Here is a 10,236-nt window from a genome sequence, read left to right on the forward strand (position 1 = left end):
AGAAGGAAGTGTGAGTAAGTGGCCTTACGTCTATGATAGTTTGAAGTTTCATTCCACATCCTTAGAAACAGTATTGTTTAACAAAGTGCTCTAGTCACTGCAATGTATGCATATGTGTATGTGTTCATATAAATGTCTTTGTGGTGTATTTGATACCTTATGGATGCTAGCAATTGAAATAACTTTTCCAAGAAAGAAAATTATTTCAGGTAACTGGTTTTGGCTTTATTGGTTTTATTTTTGGTTTGGTTTAGTTTTGTTTTTGTGGGGTTTGAGGTGGGGGGGGGGTGGTGGGGAATGTGGGTTTTTTGTTTGTTTTTGTTTTGTTTTCTCTTGTTATTAGGCTACAAAGATATCTTGTGTGTGAATGGCACCAATGGTACTCTGGTTCCCTTGGGACAATACAGTGTTGTGCAGATGTCCACACAAGATCTTTTAGCACTGTCTTCAAATAGCTCTGCCTGTCTCTGCATTGTATCACTAGGCACATTCTGCATTGTTAATGATTAATTTCTAGTGAAGAGCAAATGTGTCAACACAATCTTTGGAGGAGAGGGAATAGTGAATATAACATTAAATGTGAAGAAGCTTCTACTGCTTTGTTAGAAACTGTTATTGTTAAAGATTTACACATTCTACACACTTCCAGTTTTTAATGTGATCATAGAATCAGGGAATAGCAGGTTGGAAGGAATTTCAAGGATCACCTGGTCCAACCTTTCTTGGTAAAAGCATGGTCTAGACAAGATGTCCCAGCACCCTCTCCAGATGAATCTTAAAAGTCTCTAATGTTGGGGAATGCACCACTTCCCTGGCTACATTATTCCTCTGGCTGATCTCATTGTGAAAAATTTTCCTCTTGTGTCCAACTTCAATCTCTCCAGAGCATATTGTACCCCTTACCCCTCCTCTTTTCTATGTGACTCCTTGTAAGAAGGGAGTCTTCATCTTCTTTGTACATAAAGGTCTCTCCTTGAGCCTTCTTTTCTTAAGGCTGCACTAACTCAGCTCTCCTAGTCTCTCCTCACACAGCAGGCTTCCCAGTCCTCTAAACATCTTCGTGGCCCTTGTCTAGACCCTCTCCAGCCTGTCCACATCTGTTTTGCATAGCGGCGACCAAAACTGAGCACAGTATCAGGTGCGCTTGACAAGTGATAATGGATACCAAGCTCCACAATATTGTGATCACTACAACTAAGGCTATCACTAACTGTTACTACAAAGCAGGTATTTTTGGTCTGTGGGTAGCAAGAAGTCTAGCAGTGCCTCATTCCTGGTTGGCACCTGTATGAGGAGCAGTAGTCTATGCATTCCAGGAACTTGATGGATGACATGTGGGCTACTGTATTGTTTTTCTAACATATATCTGGGTAGTTGAAGTCACCATAAGAACCAGGTTCTATTAACCCAAAGCTTGTTTAACTGATGCAAATATTGCTCCATTGGCTGCCTTGTCTTGGCTTGGAGATCAGTAGCAGATGCCTATGGTAAAATCCCTTTGGAGATGACCACTCTAATCTTGAACTGGAGGCATTTGATAGAATTTCCACAATTGCTGTAGTTGACTTCTATATGTTCAAGGTTTTCCTCAAAGCAGAGTATAAGTCTTCCTTCTCTTCTTCTCTGTCTGTATTTGTAAAGCAGCCTATAGCCATCCACCACAATCCTCAGGTCATATGAGCATTCATGTTTTAGTTATTACTAGTTGCATGTTCCCAAATATCATAAATTCCTGTCCAGGTGAAGAGCTCCAGTTCCTCCTGGTTTTTCCCCAAGCTGTGTGCATTGGTATACATACACTTGAGGTGGCTGGTCTTCTGGTTCTTACCTTTGGAGGCAGCTAAGGAACGTTTGTCACTGCTCCAGTTGGCCTTACAGCCCAGGTCAAAAAAACCCAACCTGTATTGCAGGAAAAAGGTCTTCTAACTAATTATTTTTTTTTTTCAATTTTGTGGCTAATTTAGAGTTTATGAAATTAATCTATGTACCTAGTGATATAATTTTGTTTGCTTTTGACAGTTTTTTAAAGGAACCAGTTTTGAACGCTCAACGTGGACCAAAGAGAGTAGTCTTGATTTTGTGTAAAGTAACTTTCTGCTTTTGACGTACACTGTTTTATTGATCTAATGGCAATAATGTTCCCTCTTCAGCATGTTGCACATAGATATTTATTTTGTGTACAAGCTTTATTTGAATTTTGTTGGTGGGACAGGCATATATAGTGCCATTTGAGCGGAAGCTCTGATGGAGCTCTAATAACTGTAAGAAGTGATTTAATTGTTATTTCCTGTTTAATTTATGTATTTCATGCACTAAGTGTACTCTAATAACGCATTCTCTTCATTAAATCTGAATATTGTAAGCGTATTAAGCTGCATGGTTTCATACTTGGCCATTCAACACCACATTTGTGTAATTCCATATAAACAGATACAATAGTATTCCTGGGTGTAATGAAGTGTGGATGGATCAGGGCCAAAAAGACCTAGTATATGACTCTATTAAAGCTTAGAAAAACAGTTGTAAACATGAGAATTTTTTTTTTCAGCCACTCCTGTTTCTAGAAATAAGCTTTTTTTTTTATCATATGTGTATTTCAGGTAAGGAGTAAAAATATGAAGATTAGTTGTTAAGATGACAACTGCAGCCTAATCTAATTCCAACAATTGAAGATTAAATGAGATTCTCAATGTTGTTCATAAGTTATAATGGAATGTTACATATATAAATGCTAGGACATAATTTTATGTAGTTAACCAGAATTTACCATAGAACTGCATCAACACACTGACAGAATATGTTTTGAATTATTTTTTTTTAACTTCTGGACTGGGAGCAGCCCATGGTGAAAAGACTTTAAATCCTCAACTGTTGCTTCAGAAGGAGTAAGTATTCTTTGTGTACCAGTGAATTCAATGCAGCTGAAATTTTGTATTGCATTTAAAGTCATATATTTGGTCATGCCTTGGTCACCACCACCACAACCTTTAAGGTCAGCAGGAAAGCTATTCTGTGCTCTGTTACGGCAGTGAAATCTTCAGCTGGGCTGCGTTAGTGTCCTACTCATAGGACATGCTCACTTGAACTACACATTCCTTGGTGACAATGAAGTTGTCGTAGAAGCTACACTTTAACCTGAGTACATACCATTGGGTACCTTGTAGGTGAAAAAGACTGTGTCCTACCAAGTGTGCTGTTCCCCACATTTGTTCCTAGGCTTACACTTGAAATCAGTTTGTGCATTAAGTTTAAATGTAATCATGGAGATGTCTCTAAATCTGCAAAGATATGCTACTGCTCAGGGTGTTCTCCCAGTATAGCAGGTGTAAAAACTATTAGACTCTGGAGTAATGTCCTAAAGAAGTATTTTCTTTCAGGAACACATTTTTTTCACTTCTAGTTTTCATCTTGTAGTTATGGAATATTTTAGGAAGTTACTGTGTTAATACCAGTAAGATCTGTCACTTGTTAAAGGGAATGGATTGCACATCCTTTTGCGCTTCTTCCGTGAATTGGAAAACAACCTCAAAACAAGGAACAAATCTAAGGCAACATAAATACTCGAGATATTTTCAATAAAATACATAATATTTGATTGCTATAAATAGCATTTTGATTTGAGATCTAACTTTTGAAGTTTAATTCAGGTATTTAATATCACCATTATATAATATCTTTCTGGATTATTCATCAATATAAGGTATATAGATGAGGCCTTTGCAGCTAAAAATATAAAACATCTTAAAATCAGGTGGCTGGAGATTTTAATAGTTTGAAATGTGCTAAGCTTTTATACAGACAAAGAAGTTTTGAAGGCTCAATATTTCGTGGGTTTAGAGGATAATCAGGTATTTATGCAACTCAGATTTTGACTGTGGCAATATACAAAATAGAACGTAATTCTCAGAAATGCTAACAGAAACCACTGTAGACAGATGACTGATTTACAGTTAGAAAAAGGCTACAGTATTTTACATCTGTATTGATGCCTATAACATTTGTACCATAAGCTTTACAAATACAATCGGCATTATAACCATTTGGATTTGGCTGAGCAAATAAGGAGGAGAGGAAAAGGGAAATTTGAAAATCTTAAAAAACTATAAAGGTAAAAAGGATCTATTAGTCCACTGACAAAATCGGGACTCTCCAATACTGATACACAGTAGGTCATACACAATGCAGGATAATATCTCTCTATGAAGTGTCTTGTGAATAGAATGCATTATGCAAATTTGTATTAGAAATAAATGTTCATACTTTCACTTGAAGTTACCTAAATTAAAGGGTCATGACCTAGGCATTATTCTGAAACTAAAAGATAGCAAGAACAGTGATGGAGAAGAATGGTTTAACATGTAAGTTGATTTATGTTGTTACATGACTGTATTACACTCAATGGTATTAATTTTGAGTTGTGGATGTATTGCATGTTCATGTAAAGGTTTAGCTTCAATTAACAAAACAAAAAGGGTGATATCTAAACTGTAAATACTGTATACTATTATTTTTTAGCAACTTTTTTATTTCCCTGTTTGTGTACAGTTCTTTATGTACATATAGAAACAAACAAAAAAAGCAAACTGAAACATTTTGGGAAATTTGTGGTTAACTTCTGCATTTTAATTGCAGTAAAGATCTAAACATGTCAATTGAACTTTTTAGTTCTAAGTTTTCACTGTATGTGTTCAGGTTCTTTGAAAAGCAGCAATAACAGTTGGACGTTTATTTAAAGTATAACTTTCTTCTGCGTAGCTTCCACTTCCATGCTTTAGAATGGAGGCACAATGGAACATTTGTCCAGTTGTAAAATTTCAAGAGCCTTTAAGTAGTTTTTATGCCTCTTACTTTTTGTGATAGAAAAGGTTTCATAGTAGCTTGTATACAGAATTTACAAATCAAACACAATTCCTAGTGATCATTTATTTGATTAAAAATTGCTGTTAAAATATTTTAGTGAACTTTCCATAGCTTACTGCATGTCCTTATAAGTAACCATAAAACTGTGTGTTGACTTCTGTGTGAAATACTCTGATAACAAGTTTTACTTTTTGTGAACCTGATTGAAATGTATGAATGTGCACATAAAATAAAGCTAAAATTAGTAATTAAGTGATGCACTTTATTCTGCAAGCATCTTATTTCTGCTTTATAGATAGGGAAAAAACCCTCAGTGGAACCTGTGTTGGCACAAGACAGAAGTGTGCTGTGGGTGGAACTTTAATTTCTCATTTTTTTTCCCTACATTGTTTAAATACCTACGGCCTCTGCCGTACCTCTGAATTCTAGCATGTGGAAAAGAAATGCTTGTGCAGGTGAAACATATGCAGCTGGCTAGTTACAACAGAAACTGAGACAGCTGCTGTTGTGGTTATAATAAGGATTTGTTTATGCAACTGGATATACATAGTTTAGAAAGCAAATTGGGTGTAGAAATGGAAACCAGATTGATTTAGTTCATCAGGTTAATCTAGCTCATCATAGAATGGTGTTTGAGGAAAAAGATGCTTAGTCAACACAATATAAATGTTTTTATCTAGGTGGTGTTTGTTGTTGTTGACCTGCTGAGGTTTCTATATACTATTTATCCTGGCTTTATTTTTAAGGAAGTTTAACTCACCATGAGGGTATTAGTCATTACCTTTTCGAGATGCCATTTTGACAGAGTGTAATGTAAGCTTTGTATTACTTATTTTTAAATAAAATACAGGTTTATTTGCTTTATATTTTATTAAGTCAGTCTGAGAACATTCACCAGTAAATCTGTATCTCTTCCATGCAGACTGAAAGTACTGCTTAGAGAGATGGCATCACAATAGCTAATTTCTTATCAAGAGCTTAATGGACTTTTGAGAGTATAAAACCAGGTTTCTATGTCTTGAAGTAGTGGTGGAGGGTTTGTGTTTTTTGTGGGTATTTTTTTGTTGGATGCATTTGTTTTGGTTTGGTTTTCGGGGGAGTTTTTTGGTTGGTTGCTTGGTTTTTTTTGTTTTCTTTTTTTTTTAAACTTCTGAGTTAAAGTTGTTCTCAAGATGAACTTTTATTGCAAGTGGTGGAGGCACGAGATGGGAAATGGATCTAGAGGAAAAGATCCAAATTATCTGATTCTTCTGATTGTAAACTCTGGAGGAACTTGTGTGAGGTACAATGCAATAGTATGCACAAGTGTAAGTTTTCAGAGTAACTGCCAGAAGCAAGCATCTGCCTTAATTTTGTACTCTGAGTGGGCTAACTGCCTCTGCAGAACAGCTGGGTACCTTTGGGATCTGCCTTTGACCACAGCAGGGATGCCTCACCACCAACAGTGCTTCCTGATTGCCTGCCTTGGACCACTGCAGGAATGTTTGTGAATGAAAAACACAGTTGTGTCCACATCGGGAACCAGGGGGCAGCAGGATCTGTAAGTGCTCCAAGGTAAGTCATCTCCACTCCCAAACTGGAGCTGTTTCTCTGGGAAGAATGCTGTCCAAGTGCCATTTCTACTATGCCACAGCAGCTAATTCAGAACTAGTCTGGGCACTTTTTGAAAAATAAGATATGTTTATTTTTAAAGTATATTTTCTTCTGAAGTAATAGACTTCCTTGATTTCTGATAAGCTTATTTTCAGGGAGTAGTGCTAAGCCATTGCATCTTACATTGTCTCAGAGAAAGGTTTTAAAATCAACTTAAATCATTCTGGCACACAAGAGAAATAGTTTCATCCTTAAAATACCAAAACTAATTTGCCTGGTGAGGTGAATATTAACAGAATAAAATTCCACACTAATATGCTTTATATGTTATAAAATATGACATGTCTACATACATGTATGTAGATATAAATGTAGATGTATAATACAGAATTTTATAGGTATGTCTATGTTTATTTAAACTACTCATACTGGCTAGTTATGTAAATAAGTGAGTTTTTTACCCTTTCTTTTTAAAATAATACCTGTTATTTTTGTTTTTAAGTATTTTCTGTAAGCTTGGGCACAGAAGTACAGTGTAGGTGGAGCTTCTTCAACTCTAAAGTAGGATACATTTTTAAATTATTCAGAGAGCATAAATTTTTTTTTTTTTCAAATATGTTCTTTTTGTCCAAATAATTATGGCATGTATAAACCCAACTGTGTTGATGGATTGTGGAACAACACTGATTACTGACATTCCAGGCGTGATAGATATTGGCAGCAGCAGGCGGGTTTAAATTGTTAAAAGCTGAATGAAAATATTGTTGTAGAATAGCAGCTTAAATTTTTATCAGTAGAAAGGGAGCCAGAGTAATCAGTTGTCTGAGCATATAGCTTCCTGTTTACATGCAGTGTTATTTCAACACAACTTTTCTGAAAGCAGACATAGCTATCCTTTTGCACAGCACCTAACTGTCAAGCAGTACCTTCATACAGTGATTGCATTTTACTTTAAAGCTGTGTAAACAGTCTGCAATGCTATTAAAATAAGTGTTGTTTAAAAAAGAATAATGCCTTCACTATTTGTTCTTTCTTCAGTGCTGTAGCAGCTGCAGCTAATGCATGCCTTTACTGCTTTTAGTGCAATTCTAGTGAACTCTCATTGTAAGATTAGATATTATTTGTTGTCCACTACTATTTAGTATGAGACATTGTTTCAGTTTTTACATTGCTTCATCCATCACCTGGGAAAGGTGTGTAGCATTCCTGGGACTGGGTATCCTAGAGCTTTAGCCCCTGACTCTTCTTCTCCATGTTAGTATGCATAACCAGGACCTACTCCAGTTAGGTTATAACTAAGTGTAAGACAGTAGGAAAGAGTCATCTAAAGGCAGGATGGGAAGTACAAGGCAATAGGAAGCATTATTTGGCATGCTAAAATAATAAGGTTTAAATTATTATTTTTAATAGTTGTCACAAAGTTAATACTGTTGTCACAAAACTAAGTAATTTGAGTGATTAGGGATAAAGCATAACAGTGTTTGACAAGTTAATGGCTGCTGGAGAGTGACATGACGTGACAGGTCCACTGGATGTAGGTGAAAACATATAGTGTATAAGATGGCTTGAGTGGCACAAGGTATGGAATGCCTTGAAACAAAAGCACAGAGTTTAGGTGGGGTGGAGAAGCAGAGCAGGAGATCAGATGGCCAAGGCTAGGATGCACTGAGGAAAGATCTTCATAGTGTATGAAAGAAAGACAGCAAGAAAAGGTATATTTCTCAGGACTAGGGGGAAAACATCCTGCAATAATGAGAAGGTAGATGGTGTGAGCTTCATCTGAAATGCTCTTCCTTCTACCTGTAGGAGAGATTTATTATTTGGAACAAATCCGTAGATACCTACATCAGAGATCCTGCCTCAAGTTTACCACTTTGAATGATGCAGTGCTCTATAGGAAATGAGAGAAAAGTAGTGAGATATGAAAGAATAATGCATCCTACTGGAAGAATTAAAGACATATTTTAGGGAATCTTTATACTTCACCCAGCACTCCTTCAATCAGGTCCTGCACAAAGATATACATCCAGGGCTGTTCTCAGGTAGGAGGAATGCTTCCTTTCTCACAGAGTTCATATTCTGTGTTTTTCATGGTCCTGCATCTGTTGAATGATGCCAAAATAATTATTTAAAACTATTAAGGTTCAAATAATATTTAACTTATTATCTAATTTCTTAGTTTAGGGAATATCGGAACAGGTCTTTGCCAAATAAATTTTCCACAGATTTAGGAAAATATTTTACTTGATTATTTTTAAAATGAGCAAACAAAAAAAGACTAAACAAAGTTTAAAGTAAATTACTGCACCAGATCGTATACTCTGATTTTTTTCCTAACCCTGAAGTAATACAGAATTCCTACATTAGAAGTTTATTATTGTAAAGGAGTGACTTTATTTTTTTCCTCTGGCACAGTAACTTATCTAATATTTTGCAAAGTGGAAGTTCTGTCACTAGGTGGGGATCTTGGCCTGTGCATGTATCCTTTTTTCCTCCTCTCTCCTCCCACACTGCACTTCTATATAATAATCAAATCAACAATCCTCTTTCAATGCTGTTTTTGAATATTATATCTTCAAAGGTAAAAAACTTTTGCCTGGTGGCAGGTAGTAAGAGTACAGTTTGGGAATGGGCAACAGACTGAGGTAGAAGGGAATCTCTCTTTGAGACTTTACTATTATTTGAGTTGCTGCAGCAAGTCCTTTTTTCCATGCAGTGCAGCTGTAACTCAGCACCTTTTACAGCCTGACAGAGCAGGCCTGTAGAACTGGGAATCTTTCAGGAATTGAACATGGTGGTTTTGTCTACTATATTTGTTAGTGCAAGTTGAGACTTGGACTCCCATAGGGTAAATTTAGCCTCTCCTCTGTCAATGCATGACATTGAATTAAAATTTGCTATAATTCCAGGGTGTATTCTGGAAAGTGAAGTCCCCATTGGCTTTCTGTTTGGTGAAAGTACTCTGCTTCTAAAGATGAAATATATTTTCAAAGCTGGGATTTCTGAAGTATTAAAATGTGAACAGAGCTCAAATTCTAGTGCTTAACATTCTTGTAGATGTCATTGGTCATTTTGCTGTACAAGAAAACACTGAACAAAAAGAAAGTCTGGAAACTAAAAGAAAAATTTCAAGCTAGAGTTGATCCTTTTCTCTTACTGTTCTTTGAACCTTTTTGTTTTAATGAATTCCATTCTAAAGTCTTATATACCCAACCTTACTAAGTTGGCACCTTTGTCTAGATGACCTAATAACCTGATGTATGAAGGTTTTCTTGCAGTTTTCTTCTCCCTGGCTCTGGGATGGAGAAGTAAAATAGATTTAATCACCCTTCAGCTTGTTACTGTATCCTAACTGTAGTAAAGAAACCCATTTATAATGATATCCAACTTTTCTATCATTCTGTAAATAGTAATAGTTATTGATAAGCTTGTGTTACATTAAGCATATTGCCCATTTTGTTGGGAGAGCACACCCTCCCCTCCCCCCACCAATAGGACCCCAAAAAACAAACAAACCCCATACAGCTTAAAAAACATGGCAGGGGAGGCAGGGGGTGTGGGTTGTGGTGTTGTGTAGTTGTGGGATTTTTTTATGTGAGTTACAAACCTGTGTATATAATTCCTTCCATCTCCAGAACTTTGAGATTCCTTTTTCAGATAGGAGATATTCGAGGAAGAAGCGCTTCACTGCCAAGACAGGGTCTTACATTTTAACCTTTGCAAAGGATTACCCATGTATTTGGCAGTTGAAGTAATTTATTTGCAGACAGAGAGGATCTTGGT

The sequence above is a fragment of the Melopsittacus undulatus genome, chromosome 1 (assembly GCF_012275295.1).
Source record: "Melopsittacus undulatus isolate bMelUnd1 chromosome 1, bMelUnd1.mat.Z, whole genome shotgun sequence".
Taxonomy (NCBI): Eukaryota; Metazoa; Chordata; class Aves; order Psittaciformes; family Psittaculidae; genus Melopsittacus; species Melopsittacus undulatus.